This window comes from Ursus maritimus, unplaced genomic scaffold (genome assembly GCF_017311325.1).
Source record: "Ursus maritimus isolate PB19 unplaced genomic scaffold, ASM1731132v1 scaffold_25, whole genome shotgun sequence".
In the NCBI taxonomy this organism is placed as follows: Eukaryota; Metazoa; Chordata; class Mammalia; order Carnivora; family Ursidae; genus Ursus; species Ursus maritimus.
In genome coordinates this window covers 29,757,463-29,769,756 of record NW_024425008.1, presented here as the reverse complement: position 1 = coordinate 29,769,756, position 12,294 = coordinate 29,757,463, and positions in this window count along the sequence as shown.

The following is a 12,294-nucleotide window of genomic DNA, read 5'->3' as shown; positions in this document are numbered from 1 at the left end:
CCACCTGTCCCCAAACCTGGGTGGTGGAACGGTTGAGTGTCACGTTTCCTTGCTGGACAGAGGGAGCCGATCTCCAGGGGCTGTGGGGCAGGGGAGGGGCAGGTGTGCTGCTGGCTTCCAGGAGGTTCTATGTTCTTGGCTCTCCTGGAAGATGACAGGGGGCCGTGTCCTTCTCGCCTGTTCTGGGGAAACCCTTATCTTATTCCCAAACCTGGACAGAACAGGTCCCGGGGGGTAGAATGCGCTCCACACAGGGTAAAGCCTGCTGGGCTGGAGAGGGGCTCTCAAGAAGCTCGAGGGGCTTTTCCCCTAAAAGGCAGCTCTCAGGGAACCCTGCGGCGGAGAGGTTTGTGCCCCGATTCCCCAGCCAGCAGCAGCCTGAGTCGCCCCATTGCTTGGGAAACATGCTAGAAGGAGGCAGGAAGGCACAGGCTTCTCTCTGATTTCCTGACTGCTCCAGTCACGCTCTGCCCGCCCGTGTGTCTCGGCCGGAGCTGGGAGCCGGGCTCTGGGCGCGCTGCAGAAGTAGAAAGAGGCGGGTAAGTGGGGTGGGGCACGCAGAGTGTGTGTGTGTGTGTGTGTGTGTGTGTGTGTGTGTGTGTGTCCCGAGGTAGAGGGAGCAGAAGGCCGGCTGAAGACAAGCACAAGCTGACACCCTACAATCTCCCCCCGGCCCCCAACTCCTGGGTGGGACAGGTGTGACGTTCTCCCAGGATCTCCCAACTGTCTTCATGTTAATACCTTGCTAGAGGGGAAAACAACCTTAACTTGACCAGGGCAAGGCCTCCAGTATCTTGTAGGTCCTCTTTAGCATATGAAAGTACTTTTGATAATTGTCTTTCTCTGCTTGACTTATTTCACTTAGCATTATCTCCTCCAGTCCCGTCCATGTTGCAGCAAATGTTGAGAACTCGTTCTTTCTGATAGCTGAGTAATATACCGTTGTATATATGGACCACATCTTCTTAATCCAGTCATCTGTTGAAGGGCATCTCGGCTCCTTCCATGATTTAGCTATTGTGGACAATGCTGCTATGAACATTGGGGTGCATATGGCCCTTCTCTTCACTACATCATATGGTTTCACTCATTTATGGAACATAAGAAGTAGGAAGATCGGTAGGAGAAGAAAGGGAAGAAGAAAGGGGGGTAAACAGAAGGGGGAATGAACCATGAGAGACTATGGACTCTGGGAAACAAACTGAGGGCTTGGGGGGGGGATGGGATAGGCTGGTGATGGGTAGTAAGGAGGGCACGTATTGCATGGCGCACTGGGTGTTAGACACAAGTAATAAATCATGGAACTTTAAAAAAATAAATAAATTTAAAAAAAAAAGGAAAAAAAAAAAAGAAAGTCCTTTTGAAACCTCCTTTTTCCTTACTGCCCCCAACTCTCGAGTATATGATCAGCCGCCCCTCACAACCTGGGGGCAGCCGCTTTTTCTGTCCATGGGTCCTGTCTCCGGGCTTCCATAAAGCCACCATTTTGCACCAAAGATGTCTTAAGAATTCTTCCTCGGACGTCGGCTCCGGATCTCACCCCACCAAACCTCACCTGTATTCCAGAACCCCATCGCCTCCATCCCGCGGCAGTCGTAGTACAAAGGAGCAGTCTTCAGAACAGTCATCGCTTTGCTGGGTTGGAACCGACGAGGCCTGGGTGGGGTCTCAGAGTTTCATATTTGCTGAATCGGGGTGTTAGGCTTTGTGTGGGGGGATTCCAGAAAGCAGGACGGGGACCAGGGTGTGAACCACTGTGGCTTGGGGGTGGGGACAGATTTTGATTTGGAACGAGGAACCACCTAAAAATGAGCGTTCTCCAACAACGGCCCTTGGGGCCCCTGGGAGACTGCGCAGATGAAGGCTGGGAGGCCAGAGGCAGCCTAACCCACCGCACGCCCGAAAATGCTGGACCCTGGAGTTGAGCACAGCCCATAGGGCCGAATACTGTGACCCTGGGACTGGAACTGGAACTGGAAGCTGAAATAGGACTTCATCCACCTTTGCTTTGACCTCAAACTTTCTAGATTAAGATCTTCCTTCGGGCTGATGTCAGGCAAAAGACCCTGCGGGCAAGGCGTCCCCTGACAACCGAACGGAAACTACCCCCTCGAGCAGTAAGGGCTGCCCTGAGCCAGCAAGACCCCACCCGTGACAATGGTGACCTGCCCTCCCGCACGTACCCGCCGACCTCTGCCCTGCATTTTCCTTGGATAAACCTGGAAGTATTTTCGGCACTTTGGAGACCGTCTTTGAGACGCTAGCCTGCTGTCCTCCCAGTGTTGGCCTCACTGACATAAACCACCACTACTCTCTCTGCCTTTGGATTTCGTCAAGGTCAGGTGACTGAACCTGGTCTGTTTGGGGCCCCCCTTGCACCGCTGCGCCCTGGCTAGGATGTGGAGAACAAAAGCAAAATAAATGTCGATAAAATTAAATTTCCTTATAACCTGCAGCCCATTGACAAATATGTGAGACAGGCCGAGTACAACATTCCTCCAGGAACTCCCAACCGTCCTAGTCTTAATGCCTTGCTGGAGGGAAAAACAACCTCAGCTTGACAATAGTCAGGCCTCCAGGATCCTGTAAGTCTTCTTTAGCAGATGAAAATTCTTTTGGAAACTTCTCTGCTCTTTACTTCCCCCAACTCCAAAGTATATAATCAACTGTCCTGTCCCTGTGCTTTAATAAAACCGCCTTTTTGCACCAAAAATGTTTTAAGAATTCTTTCTTGGCTCAGGAACCCTACTGCAAAGCACATCAGCTACCAAGCTCCTTTCCCCTTGATGTAGGAAAGACATTAGGGCTTGAAGCTGACAGCCAAGAAAGAATTCTTGAGCCGTGTTTGGTGCCAAAAGGTGGTTTTATTAAAGCACAGGCACAGGACCCGTGGGCAGAAAGAGCTGCACTGGGGTTGTGAGGAGTGACTGATTATATCCCAACTTTCAAGTTGGGAGGGGGTTAGGGATAGTGTTAAGTCTCTGAAGAATTTTGGAAGCAAGATTTCCAGGACCTTGAGGGGGCTGGCTCTTGTTGGGAAAAGGTCATTTATTACTGTCTAATAAAACATTAGTCAAGAGACTCAGTGGGTCATATGGTTGGGGGATGATTGCCAACATGTATCTTTGGGGGTAGAGATAAAGGAAGTTTCCAAAAGAATTTTTATATGTTAAAGCAGGCTTAGGATCCTGGGGGTTGGGCTGAGATTGCCTCTTACCCTTAGCAAAGCATTTAACATCGAGGTGGCTGAGTTCCTAGAGGAATGTTTCTCTGGCTGTTTCAAGGGCTTGTCACTGGGCTGTAGGTGGTAAGGAAATTGAATAATTTTTCTTCTGCCTTTGGTTCCCACATCACTTGGACTGAGTGTACCCGGAGGGTCAGGTACAGGCCGAAAGAAGGCTGCTCTCTCTCATTGGAGCTGGTCCGAAGAGGCCCCCCCCAACAGAGTACTAGGGCAGAACGATCACCCGCACTGCGTGAATATAAAACTCTAATACATGTCCCTGCCCTCAGGGCCTTTATAGTGCATAGGAGACCATGCGTGACCAGATGGTCACAATACAAAGCAGAAAGCAAAAAATGTCCTAGGCCCAAAATGTCACTTCAGCCAGGCCAAGTCAGGAACCCGGGGCTTCCTACTTAATTTAACTGCAGTTCTAGCCTCCCCCAGAAATGGAGCCTTAACTGACCTGTGAGGAATTTTCTGATAAGCATCAATGAGGTCATCTGCCACACGGGCTGGCTCCATTCCCCTCCCCCCGCAAAAGGAAGAAGAAGTAATCTGCATAATAAGACCCCCTGCCCATCCCCTTAAGGAACGGTCATCTTGCCCAGAACAATCTTTTGCTAATAACTCTCTTGACTCCCTCTCCTTCCTGTGAACACCTTCCATTTTGTACAACTTTTCGGAGTCCCCCCCCTACTTGCTACACGGGGTGCTGCCTGATTCATGAATCACTTAATAAAGCCAATTAGATGGTCAAGTTCACTTGGTTGTTTTTTGTTTTTGCAATCATACCTGGGACACTGAAGCCACAACAAGACGTTACTTTTTACACATCTGTCTCATGCCCAAGGGGGTGCAGAGACATCAGTCATTAGCTGTTAGAAGGTCAGTTAAAAGCTCCCCAGGCTCTGTCTATTGATACACAGAGAAAGAGCAGAGCTCCCATGAACTCTGTAAACTGGATACTAATTCAGCAGCTCCTCGCTTCTCAGAAACCCAAAGTCTACCTCCCACTGCGGACTTTTCCCTTAGGGAAAACACACTTTCTTGCCCTGGCAACCCCCCTCCCCCCATTCCTTCTGTTTGCTCCCAGCTATGTGCCTTTGCACCAAAAGGAAAAATTCTAGGAAGATGACCACCTCCATCGTTTTCTCCATGTCTTCTCCGTACCTCCTCTGATGCCATAAAATTTGAGGGACGGAGGGATCTTCTGTGTTAGATTAATGATATCGGACGTCACTGTGCACGTGTTCTGAGACAGACACTGATTGAAATTACGGTTCTTCTTCAGTCCTCACAATAACCTTGGTTCTGTTAGGCGCTGTTACTCTCCTCTCAGAGATGAGGAAAGCCAGGCTCGGAGAGGTTAAGCAATCTGCCCAGTTTGCGTTGGCAGGGGTGGGATTCCTGTGCAGACCCAGGCCCGAGAGTCTGAGTGTTCGTTCCCGCCTGGCCCTAGGCCCCTAACTGCTATGTTGTGTTGCTTTGTCCGGCTCCTTCTTCTGCCTCTGCCTTTTGAGATCTCCAACGTTTGAATGGAGAAGCTCTTCCAACTGGACTGGACCCGTTCTTTCACGGGCTGGTTATAGCAAGCAGCACAACACCGGAGCGATTTACTAGGGGTCATGGAAGCCAGGTGAAATTACTTAAGGGGCACTGTAGCTTCAGCTCCGGTAAAACGGAGCTATTTCCCCATTTCCGATGTGGCATAAAAGCCCCCCATCAGCCATTGCCCTTGCCCCCCAAATCCTACTTGTAGAAAATTCTCCTGCAGAAATACTTGTTCGAGTGCACAAAGGATCTGGGTACAGGGATCCCACTGCAGCTTTGCTTGGAGCCGTGAACGATTGGAAGCAACCTGAGTTTCTGTTAGCAGGTGAGAGGTGATGGTCATTTAAAAGAATGGAGCCACTGAAAATCTAGTAGTGCATGATAAGAAAGTGTTTGTAGAATACGGTGCCTACACGACGTGTCTCTCGGCTGGATGGGGGCCGCCACGCGTGGGGTGATAATCAGGTGGAGGCCGGTGGTGCCCGAGATGAAAGAATTCACCCGAGGCGGGACAAAGGAGATAGAGGTTTATTGAATCCACCACGAGGAAGTGCGGGCAGGACCGAGAGAGGAGAGGCTGCCACGAGGGAGGCAGTGGGAGGGGGTTGTTCTTAAAGGGGGAAGATAAGGTGGTATGGGGCCCTGTGGAATCTTCACCATATGAATATCTTCTTCCCGCGTTACCTGTTACCCAAAGGTAACTGTGGAATCTTCTCTTGTTTGGGACCCGTGCCTGGTTGTAAGTAGCCCATTGGTCAGCTAGGGTCTGTGGATATTTTGTGGTGGGTGGCCTGCTGGGCCTGTCTGTATTCAGTGGGGTGTGTGGGGGGGGTCGCCGTGGCCCTTTCTATATTCCATCCCTCAAGCCTGCTTCCTCCTACACAGAAACCGGCATTTCCCTCTCTTTTCTTGGAAATCATTCAAAAGCAAAAAGAAAAATGGGAGGGGAAAATTCTCACAGACAATATATATTTTAAGTTTTCCTTTATTCATTTAAGTAATTTCTACATCCAACATGGGGCTTGAACTTACAACCCTGAGATCAAGAGTCACATGCTATTCTGAGTGAGCCAGCTAGGCGTTCCCCCCACACAATATATTTTTTTAAAAAGATTTTATTTATTTATTTATTTGAGAGGGAGAGCGTGAGCGGGGTGGGGGGGGGCAAGGAGCAGCAGAGGGAGAGGGAGAAGCAGACTCCCCTCTGAGCAGGGAGCCTGATGTGGGACTCAATCCCAGGACCTTGAGATCATGACCTGAGCCAAAGTCAGATGCTTAACGGACTGAGCCTCCCAGGCAGCCCCCAGACAGTAGTTTTTAATGAAGGTAGAGGACAGATACAATTTGTAGACCCCAAGTATGTGAAAAGGCTGCCCGAGTGCCCGATAGCAGGCAGAAGTCACAGAGGAGAACGTGAAGGGAAAAGGGACGAAGAGGGACAGACAGGAAAGCTCAAAGGAGATAGACGTGAGAAAGTTCCAGAAATATGTGCCCCTGAAGGCGAAGAAGGCAATTTCAAGTGATATCCCTTCTTTGTAACAGCAGTTCTGGGGACTGGGTGAGCAAGGCTGACAGCAGAAGACATTTTTGACCCCGGTTAGGTCCCTGCAACCAGCAGAAGTGGGTGTTTCCATTATCCGTTGCTCCCTAACAAACCACCTCTGGACTCAGTGCCTTGAAACACCAACTTACGATCTTTCACAGTTCTAGGTGTGACAGTCCCAGCTGGTAGCCTTCGCTGGGGCTTCCTCACTACCGTTGCTGTCGGAGGGTGGTGAAGGTGAGCCACCCGAGCCTCCTTCTCTCACGTGTCCCCTGCCTCGACTTGTCACGCTCCTCTCTCTCCATAGGGTCTCTCCACGTGGCCAGGATGGATCTCCTCAGAGCTCAGTGGTCTCGGGATAGTCTGACTTCTGACGTGGTCGCTGACTTCCGTCAGAGCAATTGCTCCAAGGGGCCTGAGCCAAAGCAACAAGGTATCTTGTGACCCAGTTTGGGGAAGCCCCACAATGTCCCTTTCACCACGTCGTGTTTGTGGCGGAGTAGCGAAGAATTCATGGCCATCCTGCATCCTTCACGTAAGGCTACACAAGCCAGCAGATGGATGAACCGTAAACAGCCTGTGACTGCAGTTGATGGCGGTGGGGAAACCCAGCCAGCCCGGAAGGCTCCCCTGGCCACCTCTGCGGGAGCCTCAAGCAAGTAATGAGCCTATTCCACGATGAGGATCACCCAGCAGCAAATTAAAGCCACCATAAAATGAACGAGGAAGAGAGTAGGAAAAATTTCCAACAACTGAAGAGTACTCATCAGGAAAACATTGCCGTAGAGCAGATGAAAACAGTCCAGACATGATGCTGTTGGAGTCTCACAAGTGAATCCACTCGTTGCTTCCATGAAGGAAAACCACGAAATAGAAATACAAGAACAAAAATAAGTTTTTGAGTCACCATTCTGGAATCCTTAATGTAATAGTTGATTCAGGTAATAATTCTTTTTTTTTTTAAAGATTTTATTTATTTATTTGAGAGAGAGGAGAGAGAGACGGAGCACGAGTAGGGGAGAGGAGCAGAGGGAGAGGGACAAGCAGACTTCCTGCTGAGCAGGGAGCCCGATGCGGGACTTGATCCCAGGACCCCAGTATCATGACCTGAGCTGAAGGCAGACGCTTAACCATCTGAGCCACCCAGGCGCCCCTCAGGTAATAATTCTTAATAGATGCTAAAGCCTCTGTGTAACGTAACGCGGGAAGAAGACATTCACATGGTGATGAAGAATCAGCATACAGATTAATCAGTTAATTCTAGAGGGAAGATATGTACCTTTACCTTGGTGAAACTTGGCAGTTACCCCCCTTAACCAAGTGATCAAACTGTGAATTACTAATTATGAGACAACCTCACATCATATGTCCCCTGACGGAATGCAGTATGAAATGCACAATATAATTACAGCCAAATATGTTTAATATGAACCTAATTAAATCTGTAGACCTAGCTGATAGCTTATTGAAAATATAAGTGTTATAAAACAAATGAAATGTAAAGAACTAACAAGACAAATCTAGAACAGGGGAGACTAGAATATGGATGTATTTTTAAAAAAGTAAATATAACAAAAGTTGGGGTGCTGTTCTACGTTAAAAGAGAATGAAGGGACATAACACCCAAGTGCAAAGCATGATTGTAACTGCTTAAAAATAGCGAACATTTTGAGGGCGACTCGGGCAATTTTAATATGGACTATATATTAGATGATATTATGGAATATATATTTTTAAAAGATTTTATTTATTTGTCAGAGAGGGAGAGCACAAGCAGGGGCAGTGGCAGGCAGAGGGAGAAGCAGGCTCCCTGCTGAGCAAGGAGCCCAACTCAGGACTTGATCCCAGAACCCTAGGGCCATGACCTGAGCCGAAGGCAGGTGCTTAACCGACTGAGCCACCCAGGCGTCTCGTATCGTTAAGTTAGTATTATAGTTATGTATGCAGGCTGACATTTTTGTGGAGAGAGTGTCATGATGTCTGCAGTTTATTTTGAAGTGGTTTGGAAAAATGTGTTTGTGTATTGTGTGTGTGTAAAGAGAGGGCAAAAGCTCAAAAAGACATGGCGCAATGCTAACCGCTGGTGACTCTACGGATGTTCATTGTATTAGTTTTCCAACATGTCTGTCAGTTTGCAATTTTTCAAAATAAAAGGTTGAAGAGAGAACACAGGGAAGAGATGTTGAGATAACAGGAGGAGAGGAAGCATGGGCAGGTAGAACTCAGAAAAAACCAAGTATCAGAGAAATAAAAATGAAATGGAAGAAGGTCGAGGGGCATCTGGGTGGCTCAGTCAGTTAAATGATTGCCTTTGGCTCAGGTCGTGATCCCAGGGTCGTGGGATCGAGCCCCGCATTGGGCTCCCTGCTCAGCTGGGAGTCTGCTTCTCCCTCTCCTCCTGCCCCTCCCACCCGCTCATTCTCTCTCTCAAATAAATAAATAAATAAAATATTTTTAAAAATTTGGTTAGAAATGGAAGAAGGTACACATAATGGGCAATTAAAAAACAGAGTAAGGAATGTGGAGGAGAGACATCAGAAAGGCAATAAAATTGAGTGGAACTAGAGAATTAAGAAAAGAGTAGACAGAAGGTGGCAGATGTAGAATGTGGGCAAACAGGAGTCAGTAGACACATAGCTGGAGCCTCCGAAGAAGAACGCCGAACCAGCGGACAGATCGAACAGAAGGATGATTCTCTGAAGCGCGGGAGACTGGTTTATACCATCTATAAAGGGAAATGAGCCCAGGAGAGTCACCCGAGAGACAGAACCTAGAAAAGGTGCTAGACCTTTTAAAGATGACCGATTCAACAAAACCATCAAGATACTTGGAAGAAAAACCGGGCTGGCCTCCCGTCCTCTCCAGCAACATTCAAGGCCAGAAGTGGTGTTGCCATAAGATCGTCGAGGGGAAAGAAAAGTGTTACCTAAGGATTTTATATCCAGCCAAATTACACTTCAACTTATATAAAGACTATAGATAGTCTTGAACATGAAAAATTTCAGAGAATATTGATTCTATGGACTTTTCTTGAGAAAATTCCCAGAGGATGAATGTCAGCCAAGTCAGAGATAATCAGGGAAAATATGGAAGGAAGATTGGCAGCAAGCCTTGGACACATTTACTGGGGACCAAGCTAACATAATCCTACACATTACAGTGATTGAAAAGGGTGTAAGAGTTATGTGTCCTGACGATATTAAATCATGTAACAAATGTTGGCAGAGGAAGGGGGAAAGTAGGTGAGAGGTAGACTCTTGTTTCTTGATTGCTATGTCTCTAATATCTGGGAGCCAAAGAACATTCCTCAAAGCTGGCAAAAAGCACCCAAACTCTGAAAAGATATTATGGACTAAAACTGGGTAGAAAAGGAGAAAAAGGAAAGAAGAGAAATGTGCTCATTTTTGCATTGTTTATAGAAAGGTAATTGTTAGATAATAGAAAACAAGAGGCATTATTTAAGATTGTCATTATAAAAGTAAAAGCTAGGGATGCCTGGGTGGCTCAGTCAGTTAAGCATCTGCCTTAGGCTCAGGTCATGATCCTGGAGTCCTGGGATCGAGCCCCATGGCAGGCTCCCCACTCAGAGAGGAGTCTGCTTCTCCCTCTCCCTCTGCCCCTCACTCTGCTCATGCTCTCACTCTTTCTCTCTCAAATAAATAAATTAAAAAAAAAAAACAATAAAAGTAAAAACTAGAGCAAAAATGAAAACTTGAAATTTGAGAGGAATTACTCACAGCAACAAAGACAACAGACTATTTAGTGAAAGCTTTTTAAATCTACAAAGTATAATGATATTAATATGATAGAACTAAGGCTAACATGTGGCATATCAATAAATGTTGAAACAGGCTTAATTCACCTACAAAAAAAAAAGATTCAGACTGTTCTTTAGGCAAGACCCACTTTTTTTTTTGGTAAGATTTTTTATTTATTCATTTGAGAGAGACAGAGAGAGCATGTGCAGCAGGGAGGGTTAGAGGGAGAGGGAGAAGCAGACTCCCTGCTGAGCAGGGAGCCTGACTCGAGACTTGATCCCAGGACTCTGGGATCATGACCTGAGCTGAAGGCAGACACTTAACTGACTGAGCCACCCAGGTGCCCCAAGACCCACCTTTATACTGTAAATCAAACAAATGACCCATCTAGGACAAAGTGTCTTCTGAAAGGTTGAAAAGGAAAGTATGTACAAAGGTATGTGAGACAAATACAGAGAAAACAGAGCACAGGTCATAATTTTTTTTTTTTTTAGATTTTACTTATTTATTATAGAGACAGAGAGAGTGAGTGAGCACGGGAGGGGAGGGAGCAGGGGGAGAGGGAGAAGCAGGCTCTCCACTGAGCGCAGAGCCCAATGCGGGGCTTGATCCCAGGACCTTGGGATCAGGACCTGAGCCGAAGGCAGACGCTTAACCGACTGAGTCACCCAGGTGCCCCACAGGCCATAATCTTAATACGAAGCAAAGTGAAGGTGAAGAAAGATAGTTTATATGCTCAGAGATGCAATTCACAGTGACTACAGCTATTCTGAATATGTACAGAATAACAAAGCACAGTTATTCACAAAGCTACAATTGCAGGAGATACAAGTTAAAAACAAAGAAGCCAACAAGTAGGAGGGGACTTGGATGCATCCCTCTCAATCAATTATAAATCATCTAGAAAAAATAAACTGGACTATAGAAGACCAAATATTATATTTAGAGAAGCAGATGCAGGTTCATAATTTCTTATCCAAAACTTCCCATGACTTCTCCAAGTTTGGAAAGATGATAGAGTGCATTGACTGCATGGTACATGACCTCCCGGTCGGGGTCTGGGGCAGCATCATAATCAGACACATCCGTATTCCTGATACGCTGGTATTTCTGCCCTGGATCACACAACGGGATAAATAAAGATCATAAACAGCTTCGCACCAGTTCAGAACAGGGTTTGCTGTTACAGGAATCACAAAACAAACTTTTAGATGGCAGAGCATTTTGGATTTGGAAATTGCAGGGATTGGGAAGGTGAATCTGTATTTGATATTAACCCATAACTGTCATCTAAGAAAGGAATGAAGGACTTTAAAAATGCCTGTTCCTGGGGCTGGGGTGCTGGGAGAGGTTCACGCAGAAAGGACTTTTTCAGGGGACTCACATATCAAGTATCGCTCTAAACTGAGACTCTGGGGTTAAGACAGGTGATCGGAGGGGGGATGAAGGGAAGGCATTCGCCCAGTCCTCAGCGTGGTCTGTTACTTGTCTATTGAGATTAAAGCAAAATGGTACTGTCTGGTGTTCTAGCATGTGGTTGGGAAATGTGTGTACAAGCTACAAAATCAGCAAAGAGGGCAAACACCCTCTTTCCCACACTTGTAGAGGACTGAACCCATTCCAAAATAAATATAAAACGTGCTGAAATGGGGGACGGCAAAGCGGGCATTGACACATGGGCTCACTTGTCCTGGAGCTCCCTGTGGCCAGAGATGGCGACCCACCCCTGGAGTCCCTTTTGAACTCTTTCTGTTCCACAAGGCACTTCTGTCAATGTCTGAATTGGATGCTGCATGGCTGGAGCCTCAGCAGGTGCACGGGTGGTCCTGGGGAGACCAATACTAGAGAACTTGGCCCACCTCTAAGGGATGCTGAGTGCATGTGGTGTGGGCAGAGGGCGGTAGGCGTGTGGTGGACCGTGATCGGCTCCCCTGCTCATGATAGCTAGTGCTGGGGGCTGGGGAGACGGCTCCCAGGGTCTTACCACCTTTCCTGAAGGAGTTCTTCACTTATCCTCTGGAATCACTCAGGCTGTGATTATTGCCAAGCTCCCTACGGTGTCTAGACCTCTCAGCCTGGAAAATGGTGAGACTGGTGGAGAGGAAAGCCTCACCCCTTAGGCGTTTCTTACCTGCTTCTAGATGTAAGCAAATGTTCCATGGGCAGGAGAGAGTGAGATGCATGGGAGGCTAAAGTCCCAGGGGCAGACAGCTGCG